Source organism: Anolis sagrei, chromosome 11, assembly GCF_037176765.1.
Source record: "Anolis sagrei isolate rAnoSag1 chromosome 11, rAnoSag1.mat, whole genome shotgun sequence".
Taxonomy (NCBI): Eukaryota; Metazoa; Chordata; class Lepidosauria; order Squamata; family Dactyloidae; genus Anolis; species Anolis sagrei.
The window spans coordinates 27,130,834-27,145,907 of record NC_090031.1 but is presented as its reverse complement, the minus strand read 5'-3'; the positions used below and the strand labels follow the sequence as shown (position 1 = coordinate 27,145,907).

The 15,074-nt window shown below is 40.9% G+C and overlaps 1 protein-coding gene across 9 annotated transcripts in view; it reads left to right on the top strand.

The window, feature by feature from the left end:
* AUTS2 (activator of transcription and developmental regulator AUTS2) overlaps nt 1-15,074 on the top strand; it is a 504,556-nt gene that overhangs the window by 128,011 nt on the left and 361,471 nt on the right. The window lies entirely within an intron of this gene.

Sequence of the window (15,074 nt, the reverse complement as noted above, 5' to 3'; positions counted from 1 at the left end):
TTGTGTAGCTATGATTTTCTCCCACTCCTTGTTCCCCATCTGCCTCCCCTTCCTTTCAAGAGGGGAGGGAAGCCCACAGAAGACCTATTCGTGCAGATTTTCTCAATACATACGGTGCTAGTTAAGTCTTCTGTATTTTTTGCCATAGAAACCTTGTTGTATGTCTGCCTGTTCAGCCTGTGATTGTGTCTTATGTTCATTTTTATGTTCGTGATGGGTATGATGTTCAGGTTGAGAATGGGGATAATGTTCCTCATGTTGGGCCTGAGGATGAGGGTTTGCTTGGCCCCGAAGTTCAAAAGAGTGGCCTGAACTGTCTCAGGAAGATTCACAAGGCCACATTCTTGGGAGAGGCCCTTTGCTGGTTTTCTCAGAACAACTTTTTTCGTGTCAAGAGTGACTTGAGAAACTACAAGTCGCTTCTGGTATGAGAGAATTGGCCATCTGCAAGGATGTTGCCCGGGGGACGCCCAGATGTTTTGAGGTTTTACCATCCTTGTGAGAAGCTTGTCTCATGTCCCCACATGGGGAGCTGGAGCTAACAGTGCTCTCCCCGGATTCAAACCTCCCACCTGTCGGTCTTCAGTCCTTCCAGCACAAGAGTTTAGCCCATTGCGCCACCAGGTTCTCCTCTCAGAACAACTGTCTGACCATAGGGTTGTTGTAGGTTTTTCGGGCTATATGGCCATGTTCTAGAGGCATTTTCTCCAGTCCTGATGTTTCACCTGCATCTATGGCACGCATCCTCAGAGGTTGTGAGGTCTGCCTGACCATAATTTCTCAGGTGCAGGAGTTAATGAGTGAGAAAATAATGAAAGCTTGGACAGAAAGCAGAGTTTTAGTAAACAGGGGCAAAGTCTTCAGAGATTGAAGTGATCGGTTTTGGCTACAGTAAAAGAGAGATAACAGACATTTATGTGGTGGGGAGGTAAAAAATGCTTTCCTTTCAGTTTTGGGATCTGAAAAAGCTTTATAATGATTCATGGGAGCGGGTTGCCTCAGTCGGGTCAATGTTGCTATTTCATCACAGTCTTGCTTTCAAGTGCTCTGAGTTTCATGTACCAAGTTTTTGCCAAGTTTAAGATTTGTCTATAGGATTTTCTTGCTGTCTTGTTTCATGGATTCAAGTGCCCAGTTTCATGGGTTTTGATGTACTCAAGGATCTTGTTTTCTTTTGAAGCTTATGGACTATTTCATATATTGGGACTTTACTGTTTTTGTTATCTCTTTTACTACTTTGCCTACATACATTCTTCAATAAATTGGTTGCTTATTTTACCAAGCTGTTGTGGTGCTTAAGGTCAGAGGTGTTCCTACTCTGGTGTACGACACACGTCAGTCTTAGAGGAAGGCCATGGGAAACCTCTTCTAGACCAACATTGCCAAGAAAACCCTGTGATAGGGTCACCTAAGGGGAGTGGTGTTAAACCTGTGTCCTTCCAGGTGTTTAAGACTTCAGCTCCCAGAATTCCTGGACATTGGGCAAGCTGACTAGGGCTTCTGGGAGTTGGAGGCCCAAAGATCTGGAGGGCCACAAGATCGATACCTCTCTTGTAGGGTCACCATAATGTGAACAGAAGCTGTCCAAAGCTTTAAGTGCTGTAACTGCCTATTACAGGGGCAACCAGGTAATTCCTAATCTATCTAAAATGCAGACATGTGCTTTTCACCTTAAGAACAGACAAGCATCTTGAACTCTGAGGATTACCTGGGAATGAATCCCACTGGAGCATTGTAGCACACCCAAATACTGTGCTCTTACTTACAAGAAGCGCTGCTTAACTATCAAGCAAAAAGTGGGCGCTAGAAACAATATCATACGAAAGCGGACTGGCACAACCTGGGAATCAGAAATAGACACAGTAAAGACATCTGCCCTTGCGCTTTGCTATTCTGCTGCTGAGTACGCATGCTCAGTGTGCAACACATCTCACCATGTTAAAACAGTAGATGTGGCTATTAATGAGACATGCCGCATTATCACAAGATATCTATGCCCTTCACCACTGGAAAAAATTACATTGTTTAGCCGGCATTGCAACACCTGAAATTTGCTGGGAAGTAGCAGCCTGCAATGAAATGACCAAGTCATTGACATGTCCGGCCCATCCAGATATCAGCCAGCACACCAACACTTTAAATCAAGAAACAGCTTCCTAAGATCGACAGAGATACTTGCAAGAACATTTTAGCAAGCGAGAGTCCAAAAGTGGCAGGCGAAAACCAGGAACCTCAATCAGTGGCTGAGACCAGATGAGAGACTCCCTCCTGGGCACATGGAAGACTGGGTGACTTGGAAGGCGCTGAATAGACTGTGCTCTGGCACCATGAGATGCAGAACCAACCTTAATAAACGGGGCCACAAAGTTGAGTCCATGACATGCGAGTGTGGAGAAGAGCAAACCACAGACCACCTACTACAATGCAGCCTGAGCCCTGCCACTTGTGCAGTGGATGACCTCCTTATAGCAACACCAGAAGCACTCCAAGTGGCCAGCTACTGGTCAAAGGACATTTAATAGAATGCCAAGTTTTAAAAAAAATATATATATGTGTTTTTAAATACATTACAACTGTACCCTTGGTTCACTTCTGATATGATGAATAAAAACCCGTCCTATATCCTACTCCCTCAATTATATCTGCTCCATGTAAATGAAGGAGAACCTTCTTCAGAAAGGCACCATGGGCTTTGATATCCCACCGAGCAACAACATCTCCGTTCTCTTCACAGTGAAGGGGGTTAATCTTGGCGGCTGCAACTTTGTGCTGAGCTGAAGACAGAAAAAAACCCAATCTCTCCATGGCAAATAAAAGTACATTAAAAAGCCATTTAGTCATGGGTATGAGAGCTGACGAAATGCATGGGATGTTGGGATGGTTTATATTAGTGTCATTAACTCTTGTGTTTTGGAATAAGTCCCAGATGAAGAATTATGCTGAAAGGACGATTTCGCTAATGGAAGCCTTTCTCGACTGTATGCAGTTGTTTTGCCTTTGATATATATATATTTTGAAGAACCACTTATTGCAAACTCTCTGCGGTGTAGGGGAGTGTCAGATTACAACAGGCAGAACATATCTTGCTTGAGGCCAAGGCGACTTGGAGAGGGGTGTTAGAAGTACTTCTTATTAGCTACCTTAAGGCTAACTTGTTCTTGTTATGATTTTTTTAAAGTGGGGCTAACTTAATTCTACATTAGGTGTACACATTGCCAAATTGCTTCCAGATTTGCCACAAAAGCAACAATGCTTTGGTACATTGGATAGCCCAGAACTCTGTATCTCTCCATCGCTGGCCAGAGGACCTTTGGGAAACTTGCAACAAGGACACAGTCAGTGTGGGAATTGGCCTCCCTTCTTGTTCGACAATCATAGTTACAACTTCTTTCAACAAGGAGCTTCTAGTCAAAGCCTAATGCCAAATTTTTAACTTTGTGTTTTTAAATACAATATAACTGCACCCTCAGTTTGCTTTTGACACAATCAATCAATAAAGGTGACATTCAAAACTATTGGGGAAGAGGGAAAAAACTGATACATGGAGACCCCCAAATTGGACAAACCTCGGCTAATGTTCATGATTGTATTATGCCAGATCACCTTATTTTTTATTCTTTGTTTCCAAGTAAAATTATAGAAAATTATAGGGCCGGGCTTTAGCACATCTGGTAAATTACCAGAAGCAATAAATCTTACCAATGGAAAGGTTGGCAGTTCGAAGCCCGGGTCGGGTTGAGCACCTGACCTACAGCATAGCTTACTGTCCACCTAAGCAGTTCAAAAACAGTAGAGAAATTAAGCACCACTTAAGCAGGGAGGTATTTTACAGTACCATAAAGGAAATACCAGAAAATGATGGCAATCAAAGGAAGGAGGAAGTCTGTGCTCAAGGGCTCTTCATCATAGAGGATGGAGTGACAGCACCCTCCTGTGGCCAGAATCAAGCACAACCTCCAGGATGCTGAAGCTGGGAAAAATGCGACACAATATCTCTATCTGTTGCCTGTCTTGTCATTATATCATTATATAATTGGCATTGAATGTTTGCCATGTATGTGTTCTGTGATCTGCCCTGAGTCTCCTTTGGGGTGAGAAAAGCGGAATATAAATGATGTAAATAAATAAATAAAATAAATAAATAGACCTGAGTGTTATATCCCAGAGTAGGAGCACCTCTGTCCTTAAACACCACACCAGTATAGTAAAATCAGCAAGCAATTTACTGAAGGATATATGTAAGGAAAGCAATAAAAATGATAGTCCAAAACAGTATTTTCCAAAGGTAACAAATAGTCAATGAACAAAGGTAAAAACACAAGATCCAAGGATGCAAAATCAAAAAGAACAAGACAGTATGGAGATCCAATGATCAGATCAGGAACCTGGCAAAACTTGAAACATGAAACTAGAAATCCTCTTGGAATCTAGACCGTCATGAAAGTTCACCGTTGACGAGACTGAGCTAAAATCCTTTCCCTGTCTCATATAAAGCTTTTCCTGTCTCATGAAACGAAAGGAAAACATTACAATCAGATAAGGATATCTTATCTTTCTTTTCTAGCAGATGGGCTAACCTTTGGTGATCTTGAAAACTTTGTCTTAGTTTACCAAAGTCTTGTCTTCTATCTTTGAACTCAGTAAATTCTGCACCTGACAAATCATCCTCAGAAGACAGTTTCTCAGAGAAAGGCTGCTGTGGGCATCACCCAGGAATGTGACCTTGAGCACCTACAGGAGAAGCGCTCTGTTCATGAGAAATCTTGGGCCTCTCAGCAAGACCTGGTCTTAACTCAGGCCCAGAAAAACCCTCATCCCCATTGACATCAGACACAGGAAAGCTATCATCCGTATTGACATCAGATGCAATCACAGGCTGAATTACAAGACTGAGTCAAGAGTCCCTCACTATCTTGGTGCATTTTGTCCTATTTGCTTCCAGTTTAGCCCTTGATAATGTAAACAATTATGGCATAAAAGCAAATTGAAAGGTAGAGATGCATGGTAGCCTGTGAATATAATAATACCACAAACAAGTTGAGCTCCCGTTATTGGCCCCAACTTCTGCCAACCTAGCAGTTTGAAAACATGCAACTGTAAGTAGGTCAATAGGTACTGCTTTGGCAGGAAGGTAACAGCGCTCCATGCAGTCATGTTGGCCACATGACCTTGGAGGCGTCTATGGACAACACGGGCACTTCGGCTTAGAAATGGAGATTGAGCACCACCCCCCCAGAGTCGGACCCAACTAGACTTAATGTCAAGGAGAAACCTTTACCTTTACCTTTACCAAGGCAGGAAAAGATGTAAATCGATTAGTCATTGTACCTATATGTGTGTTTAGCTTGGGAGGGGGACAGAAAGAAAAGATTAGAACAGTATATTATTTCAGCACAGAGAGTTTTGCGTTTGAATTTAAGTATGTCTCTGTGAAAGTTCATTTAATTCACAGAACTGGTGATAATTTATATTTAATTAGATTTTGTCAACTCAGTAATTCTGTTTCGTGCTGCTTTCTGTGGAATAATGTAAGCAGTTTCATCGTTACTCTCAAAATAGCTGTAAATGTCACGTTAATTTTTGTTGACACCAGCAGCTTCTCGAAAAGTCACTTGGCAAGGTAATTTGCAAAGGGAATATGTTATGACTGGCAGTGAAACAAGAAGGGTGTCATGAAAGGACAGTATCACCACGGTAGGGTTAAGTGTCTTCATCTCTTGCCTTATAGCTCCTTTTGACCATGCGAATTCACTGCAAGCTCAAGACAGCCTGGTGCAGCTTTTCTCAACCTTCCTAATGCTGTGATCCCTTAATACAGTTCCTCATGTTGTGGTGACCCCCAACCATAAAATGATTTTCATTGCTGCTTCATAACTGTAATTTTGCTACTGTTATGAATGGTGATGTAAATATTTAATGTGCAGGATGTATTTTCATTCACTGGACCAAATTTGGTACAAATTCCCAATACGCCCACATTTGAATAATAATTATGAAGTAGCAATGAAAATCATTTTATGGTTGGAGTCACCACAACATGAGGAACTGTATTAAGGGGTCACTGGTGGGGTTGATTGTATCGTTTGGGAGTTGTAGTTGCTGGGATTTATAGTTAACCTATAATCAAAGAGCATTCTGACCTCCACCAACAATGGAATTGAACCAAACTTGCCCCACAGAACTCCCATTACCAACAGAAAATACCAGAAGGGTTTGGTGGGCATTGACTATGAGTTTTGGAGTTGTAGTTCAGAGTGCACTATGAACTCAAACAATGACAGATCTGAACCAAACTTGGCATGAATCCTTAATATGCCCAAATTTGAACACTGGTGGAGTTTGGGGAAAATAGACCTTGACATTTGGGCATTGTAGTTACTGTGATTTATAGTTCACCTACAATCAAAGAGCATTCTGAATCCCTCCAATGATAGAACTGGGCCAAACTTCCCTCACAGAACCCCCATGCCTTGTTGGGACTCGCTGGCATGAGCCTCCCTCCAGCCTCGCATGCTCTCCCTCGCCCCACACATGCGTACCCTGCTGCTATGCACCGAGCACGCCTGCTCTTCCCTCCTCACTTGGAGTTTCAGAAAGAGCCCTCCCCTTTGCTTCAAGGCTGGCCAATCGCAACAGAGGAGGGCTTTTGGTGGGAGTATTTGTCAGCAGAGTTGTAGTTTCAAATGAAAAATAACAATTCTTCAGCAGAAGCTTGCTTTATTATAGCTTCATAGTGGAAACTCAGAAATCAAACATCAGACCCTTAAACAAAAAACCTCCAAGCAAATCCAGGACCTAGACCAAGACCCCAAGACCCCTTAGACTGCAGGCAGATGCAAACCATTATAACAACAGTAATTAGATCCACCTGCACCCAATTGACCAACCCAAACCACAAGCATTTCAGCATTTAAAGGCACACACTTACTTACACAAATATAACCAAATACATACAATGAACAATATAATTTTGCACATTTTACAATACTTCTAACACTCCTCCACAAAATTATATTAGTTCATATTTATACATTCATAAATTCAATTTTTCACAAAACTGGTTATGTTTTTCACAAGTAAGAGGTTTCGTCAAAATATCTGCAACATTTTCAACTGAAGGAACATAATTGAGAACAATTCTTTTGTCCTTAACAAATTGTTGCACATTTGAATATCTAACATTAATGTATCTAGACTTCGTTTTCATATTTTGATTTTTACACAAAGCGATGCAAGTTTGAGAATCAACAAAAACTTGTATTGGCAGTTCTAAATCAATGTTCAGACTTTTAATCAAAGATTCTAGCCATTCTGCTGATAACAAAGCATCAGACAACGCTGAGAATTCAGCTTCTCCAGTACTTAATGCTACAATGTTCTGTTTTCTGCTCTTCCAGCATACTGGTGTATTTGCATATTTTATTACAAATCCAGTAACAGATTTATTTTCCTTTAGATTTGCGAAAGAACTATCGCAATGTATTTCTAAAGACTTTTTGTCATCTGGACAAATTCTGAAAACTTTTTCAGCAGTTTGTTTTAAATATCTCAGAACTCTTTTTACTCCAGCCCAGTCTGTATGTGAGGGATTTTGAATCCTTTGACTTAGGATACCAACAGAAAAAGAAATGTCAGGTCTTGTGTTGTTTGCAATGTACAATAAAGAGCCAATAACTGAACGATAAATGAAATTGTTATCAAACACTTCTCCATCTACATGTTGTAAAAACTGAAGAGCCATGGGTGTATTAACAGTGTTTGCATTTTCCATTCTGGTTCTTCTCAAAAGATCATAAATCTTGTCAGTTTGGTTTAATTCAAAACCACTTTCATTTCTGGCAATATTTATGCCAAGATATCTATTAACATCTCCAAGATTTTTGATTTTCAATACTTTGCTCAAATTCTGAAATACTTCCTGAATTTTTTCCTCAGATCCAATACATAACACATCATCCACATAAATTACAATAAACATTTGTGTGTCTCCACTTCCTTTTGAGTACAAACAAGGATCAAAACTATTGGCAACAAAATTCAACTTTGTCAACACTTTGTCTAAATGTAGGTTCCAATTACGTGCACTTTGTTTAAGACCATAAAGACTTTTCTTAAGAAGATAAGTCCCTTCAGGAAGGTCAGATTCAAAACCTGGGATAGCAGATATATAAACTTTCTCCTCCAAGTCTGCATGAAGATACGCAGTATTCACATCAAAATGTTTGACTTTTAAATTCCTATTACTGGCAATTGCAAGGGCTATTTTTAGTGCTTCCCCAGACACTGTGGGACTAAATATTTCATTAAAATTTTCTCCATATATCTGTTCAAAACCTCTAGCAACTAACCTGGCTTTGTACAAAAAACCACCATCCTTTGTTTGTTTACGTCTATAAACCCAACGACAACTTAGAACCTTTACATTGTCAACTGTTTTAGACTTCTCCATGACTTGCAAATCTTTCAAAGAATCAAATTCACTTTGCATTGCTTTTAACCAAAGATTTCTCTCAGTCTCATCTCTTTTCAACATCTCTTTATAACTTTGAGGTTCAGACCAGTCATGTTCTTGTATTTTCACAACTTCACAATGGTATCTCTTTGGAGGAATACCCTTAGTTGTCCTAGAACTGCGCCTAGGAATGGTCCTAGTACTATCTCCTCCATCAGTCTCATCAGTTTCTGAATTACTAGAGCTAGTACTTTCTGAACTAGAAGATTCAGCTTCAGCTTTTCTCTTCTGAGGTTCTGTCCTTTTAATTACAGGACTACTGCCTTGTAACTGACTAGAAACAGATTCTTGCTTCACTTGCACTTGTGTTCCTAACTGTGTATCTTGAGATGTGCTTGGTTGTATATTTTGCTGTGCAGTCTGTTGTGAAACTGATTGCACTTGTGTAGCAGGTCGCTGTGAAACTTGCTGTGTAGTTGGCTGTGTGGTTAGTGGTGTGTGCATTTGAGTAGTATTGAAAGGCAGAAACACTTCCTTATTTGAATGAATCCTTTCCCAACCACTGTGTTGTTGGAACTTCACATTTTTAGAAACTAACACCCTATTATTACCACACCAAAATCTCCAACCTTTTGACTCAGAAGCAGGGCCTAGATATTTCAATTTCTTCCAAATAGAATCCTTTTTATGTCTTTGTTGAGAAGGAATTAAGACATATGAGTCACTTCCAAAAACTCTGATTGAACTCAAATCAGGAGTTTTTCCAAAAAACAACACATAAGGAATACTATTGACACTTTTGCAAAAAGAACGATTGAGCACAAAGGTGGCGTTTGCCACGGCTTCAGCCCACAATCCATCAGATAAACTAGCATCTCTTAACATTTTTCTAGCCACAACCTTTACAACACCTATCCATCTTTCTGCAACCCCATTTTCACTGGGTGAGTAAGGATTTGTTAACCTGTGAACTATGCCAAACTTTTCAAGCAAATTTTGCATTTGTTTGGACATAAACTCAGCACCACGATCACTCTGAAAAGCTTGTACTGGGTACTCAGGAAACTGTGTTTGCATTAGCTTCAGCCAAGCAGAAATTTTTTGAAAAACTTCACCTTTAGTTCTTAAAAAGAAGGTGAACTTCAACCGTGAAAAATCATCTACCAAAATCAAAAAATATTTTGACCCACCTACATAAGTAGGATGAGGACCAGATACATCAATATGGACAAGCTCTAAGATCCTTTTTTGAAACTCTAGCACTGTATTTTGCTATAGGAGCTTTCTTAAGATTTTCTGCTGCACAAATTTCACAATCTAGAAAATTCTTACATCCTTGAATAGGAATCTCACACAACTCAGCTGTCTGTCTTAGATACTGCCATGACAAATGACCCATTTTCCTGTGAAATTCATGAATACATTTGTCGTGTAATGGCCTGGGATTATCAGGTATCTGCTTAATGCAAGCAGACACATTTGTAGCAGACTTTAAAACAAAAAATCCCTTTTCTTGTCTCAATTGCACTTCATTACCTTGAAGATCAATTAGCATAGACTTTTCTTTCTTTAAAGACACCTCAAAGCCTTCATCTAAAAGTTTGTTGACACTGAGAATATTATACATAATTTCTGGTACATAGTACACATTCTCAAGAGTACATTTCAGGCTGTCAATATAAAGATCACCACAAGAAAATACTTTAACTTTTCTATCATCTGCCAAAGAAATAAAGTTTATATCAGAGTCTCTCACATTTGTCAACAGTTCTTTAGTTTTTACCAAATGCTGAGAACAGCCTGAGTCAATAATGAAAGAGTTCATTGTATCCTTCTTAGAGGTCACCAGGAAAGCATGCTGTAAGTCCTTTGAAGAACTAGGTCTCTCCACTTGCTTGTTTCTCCATTGTCCTGGATTCTGTTTGCAATTCTTAGCATAATGCCCTTTCTTTTTACATTTAAAGCACACAATTTGTGACTTTGACTTAGCAACACAAGCAGTGTCATTAGAAGCAGTCCCAGAACTTGAACCCTTCTGCATAGGAGCAAAACTTCTCAATTTGCGTTGAGCTTCAAATTCCATAATTTTCCCTGAAATAAAAGGTATCGTGAGATCCCTGTCTGGAATTCCATGAAGAGAGTCCATAAACGCATAAAAAGGGCGAGATAGAGATCCCATCAAGATTAACGCTTGTTGCTCAGGGGGAAAAATAATGTCTCTTGCTCTCAATTCCGAAAAAAGAGCCACAACTTTTGTAACATGAGTTTGAACTGGAGTGCCCTCCTCATGTTTGAGGTTAAACAGCTGTCGCATAAGAATTATCTTTGAACCACTTGATTGTCTTTGAAACATATCTTTAAACAAATTCCACGCAGTTTGTGCATGAGGAATATTATGAAGGTGAACCAACAAAGAATCTGACACAGACAACTGAAGAAGCGCCAAAGCTCTTTCATCTTTTTGTTGATCCGCAGGAGTTAGTTGAGCTGGCAAATTCTCAATTATGTCCCATAAATTCTGGGAAACAAGATAAGCTTTAAATCTGATGCTCCAACTGAGCCAGTTACTATCAGATAGTTTATCAAAAGGGAGTGAACCAACTTGAAGAGGCGGCAAAGCCATTTTGGTATTTCACTTTAAAGTCCCAAAGTTCCAGAAACAAAATACTTACTGCACCAAAAAAGAAAGGACCCCCAGTATACCCGGGTTTCAGCCCAGCCAATTTATATTCACTTCTTCAAGTAAAATTGGCTTCTAGCAGTCCAATATCTTTCAAAACTTTGCAGTAATCCTCTGGAATTTAAACACAGGGTCTGACTCACAAACTGTTTGCTTCTTCTTTTGGCTTCAGAAACATTTGCTGAAAAAACCTTTTGTGCAAGGCAAGACAGGAAAGCAAACATAGTTGGCCCTTGCTGCTCAGGCACGTAGAAGGCAAATTCTCCAACATAGCAAGCCATAAATCTTCTTGATTTCTCTGAAGGCAAATCTTCCAAGGTTAAGTGTTCAGCAGCAAGCTATCACTTTAAACCTCGCTGCTCACCAAAGCAGCCAGGAGCAGAAGACTCAAAAATGCCTTCAAAAAACTTCTTAATGTTCCACCACATATTTCAAAAACAAACATCACCTCAGACACATGGATTATGCAGCGTATCTGGGCCCATAACCTGTCAGCAGAGTTGTAGTTTCAAATGAAAAATAACAATTCTTCAGCAGAAGCTTGCTTTATTATAGCTTCATAGTGGAAACTCAGAAATCAAACATCAGACCCTTAAACAAAAAACCTCCAAGCAAATCCAGGACCTAGACCAAGACCCCAAGACCCCTTAGACTGCAGGCAGATGCAAACCATTATAACAACAGTAATTAGATCCACCTGCACCCAATTGACCAACCCAAACCACAAGCATTTCAGCATTTAAAGGCACACACTTACTTACACAAATATAACCAAATACATACAATGAACAATATAATTTTGCACATTTTACAATACTTCTAACAGTATTCGCCATCTTTTTCCAAAAAGGAAGAGAAGGACAGGTGGAGAGATCTTCAACTTTCTCTTCCAAATGGATTCCTAAGCCCACCAGAAATATGTTTTCTGATGGTCTTTGCCGACCCCTCTGAAACCTCCCTGTGACCCCCCCCCCCAGGGGTACTGACTCTCCTGGTTGAGAAACACTGGCCTAGAGGATCTGAAGCCAGGGCTACAAACAGACCTTGGAGAGTGGCTTCCAGTAAATCGATAAGAGGCTTGGGTATCATGGAGCCTTCCTTCTACCTGTTGATCTGCAACTACCTGCCCTTCCTCCCCATTGGCTGAGCTAAATAGAGCTCATGGGAATTGCATCTGGAGGGCTTCACGACTCCTACCCCTTGCATGGACAATTCTGGGTTCGATGGATCAATGTTCTGGCTTGATATATGACAGCTTAAGGTAGTCTTTTGAAACCAAACTCAGTGTGAGACAAAGTGAAAGAAACAAATGGGGGAGGAAGTGGAAGGAACTGAATTCAAAGGGATTGGGATGGGGAAAAAACATGGTCATACGAATCATGACGGAAGGGAGGTGATCCGCTCTGTGATTGGAGGAAAAGCTCTGGGACTGCAACTTGCAAAACCAACAAAACATAATGCTCTCAAGCATCCAAATGAGAGCTGTGGGTTTGTATTCACAGAAAGAGTGAGGGAAATGAAAACACGGTGGTCTACTTTACCATGACAAATGAATCCCACATGTGTACAATATGTTCTAAGGGAGCGGCTTTGATCCTCCCCCTGCACCCCACATTCTTCTGGAAATCTGGCTGTTAAATGTCACAATCAAAGCGGGCAAGTGCTGAACACTTTGGAAAATCTGGTCTTCATTTTGGGAGCTGAGCTATTGGCAGAGGGAGGGGGAAGCTCGCCAGAATAGTGGGTGTCGAGTGTCTGCCCACAGTGATGCCTTTCCAAGTCGAATTGTAATCTTGTGTTGAAAACAGGGATGGCAATTTGCAGCTCATTCCCCCATCCCCAGCTCCAAGTTACGTTCTGGATATGTGAAATATGAGATCGAATTATAGGAGATGAGTAGGATGGAGGAGAAAAACAACCGTTCTGCCATGAGTTTCATTTTTGCTTGATCTTCAGTTTTGCAACTTGCATGTTGGGGGGAAAAAGTCATGTGTTACAGATCTCTTGGAAAGTCCCATTTTAGGATGCAGATGGAGGATTGTATATTTCAATACTCTCACAGCAAAGCCTCACGGCACATGGGAAGTATCAGGAAAGCAGCCCTGTTTGGGCTCATAAAGATGTCCTTTTTGGTCTTTGTTCCGTTAAGTGTATGGTCCTCACCCAGATCGTAGTGTGATACCGAGTATTGTTTCTATTCATGTATAAGTTGACCTCGTGTATAAGTCGAGGGCAGGTTTTGGGGCCAATATTAAGGATTTTGGTATACAGTAGAGTCTTGTTTATCCAACCTTTGCTCAACCAATGTGAGCAAGTGGAACTCTCTGGAATGTGGAGGCTCCGTCTTTGGAAGCTTTTAAACAGAGGCTGGATGGCCATCTGTTGGGAGTGCTTTGAATGTAATTTTCCTGCTTCTTGGCAGGGGGTTGGACTGGATGGCCCATGAGGTCTCTTCCAATTCGATGATTCTATGATTCTAATGTTCTGTATTATCCAGGGCAGTCTGCCTCCCGCCTGGATCCATGGCGGTTTCAATACACAGCAATGTTTTGGTGCTAAATTCGTAAATACAGTAATTACTACATAATACTAACAAGAACAACAATAATAACAGAGTAAAATCAATCAATCAATTTATCTATCTGTCTATCTATACGTTATGGGGGATGCATGGCTCGAGAGCAGTACGTGTGAAAAAGATCTTGGGGTCCTTGTGGGCAACAAGTTAAACATGAGCTGACAATGTGATGCGGCGGCAAAAAAACCCCAATGGGATTTTGGCCTGCATCAATAGGAGTATAGTGTCTAGATCCAGGGAAGTCATACTACCCCTCTATTCTGCCTAACCACTCTAGGAATGCTTTCATTCGGGGAGAATTTCATCCTAGATTTGATGTGTTTCCTCCACCACAGGCAGGCATTCCAGTGTTCCTTGTGTGGAATTTGCATGACTCCGCCCACTGCCTCTCCCTTAACCCTTTCCTACCCTTTGCTATGGCATACAGCATACACAGAGGAATTGATCAGCAACTGAACAGACTGGATGGGCTTGGGGGACTAACTCAACAGGATGGAAGTTGTAGCTCACCCTGCATTAAATCAGAGCACTCTGACCCCCTTTGATAATAGACCTGGACCATGCAGAAGCCCCATGACCAGGTTTGGAAAAATTAACCTTGATTTATAGGAGTTGTAGTTCATCTACATCCACATGTAGATGTAGTTCATCTACATCCACATTCCACTGTAAACCCAGCCAATGATGGATCTGGACCAAACTTAGAACACAGATCCAAGATGCCCAACTGTGCATACTGACAAGGGTTGGGCATGATTGCCTGGGGAATCTGGGAGTTGTAGTTCACCCTTATCAAGCGAGCACTGAACCCTGCTGATATCGGATCTGGACCACACTTGGAACACAGACCCAACATGGCCTATTTTGAATAAAGTCAGTGTTTGGGAAGGATTGATCTTCGGTTTTGGGAATTGTAGTTCACCCACATCCTAATGACTTTCTATTAAGAGCATTCATAAAAAACAAAAGGAAATACTGTTCCCCCCCCCAATAAATAGCGTTAGACATTACCAAACTGATATTAACAAATTTCAAAAAACAAACAATGCCTTTCTCAAATAACCCGGGTCCCCAAGCTTGTAATAAATAACCTTGACTCAATTATAAGCTGAGGGTTTTTTTTTTCATCCAAGAAAAGGGCTAAAAAACTTAGCTTATACTTACTTTAGTTGGCAATCCCTTGTTGTCCGAGTAAGATTGTCTTCCAAGTTTGGTGTACTAGCGGTGGGTACGTAGGTGACTGTGGAGCCCTATTCTTGACCTTCATGTTCTCCTGCAATGAGGGCATTGGTTTCCAGAGGGAAGGCAGTCCCAGTCTGGGTTGGCTTGATGTGCCTTTTGCTTGGCATGTTTCTCTATTCCGT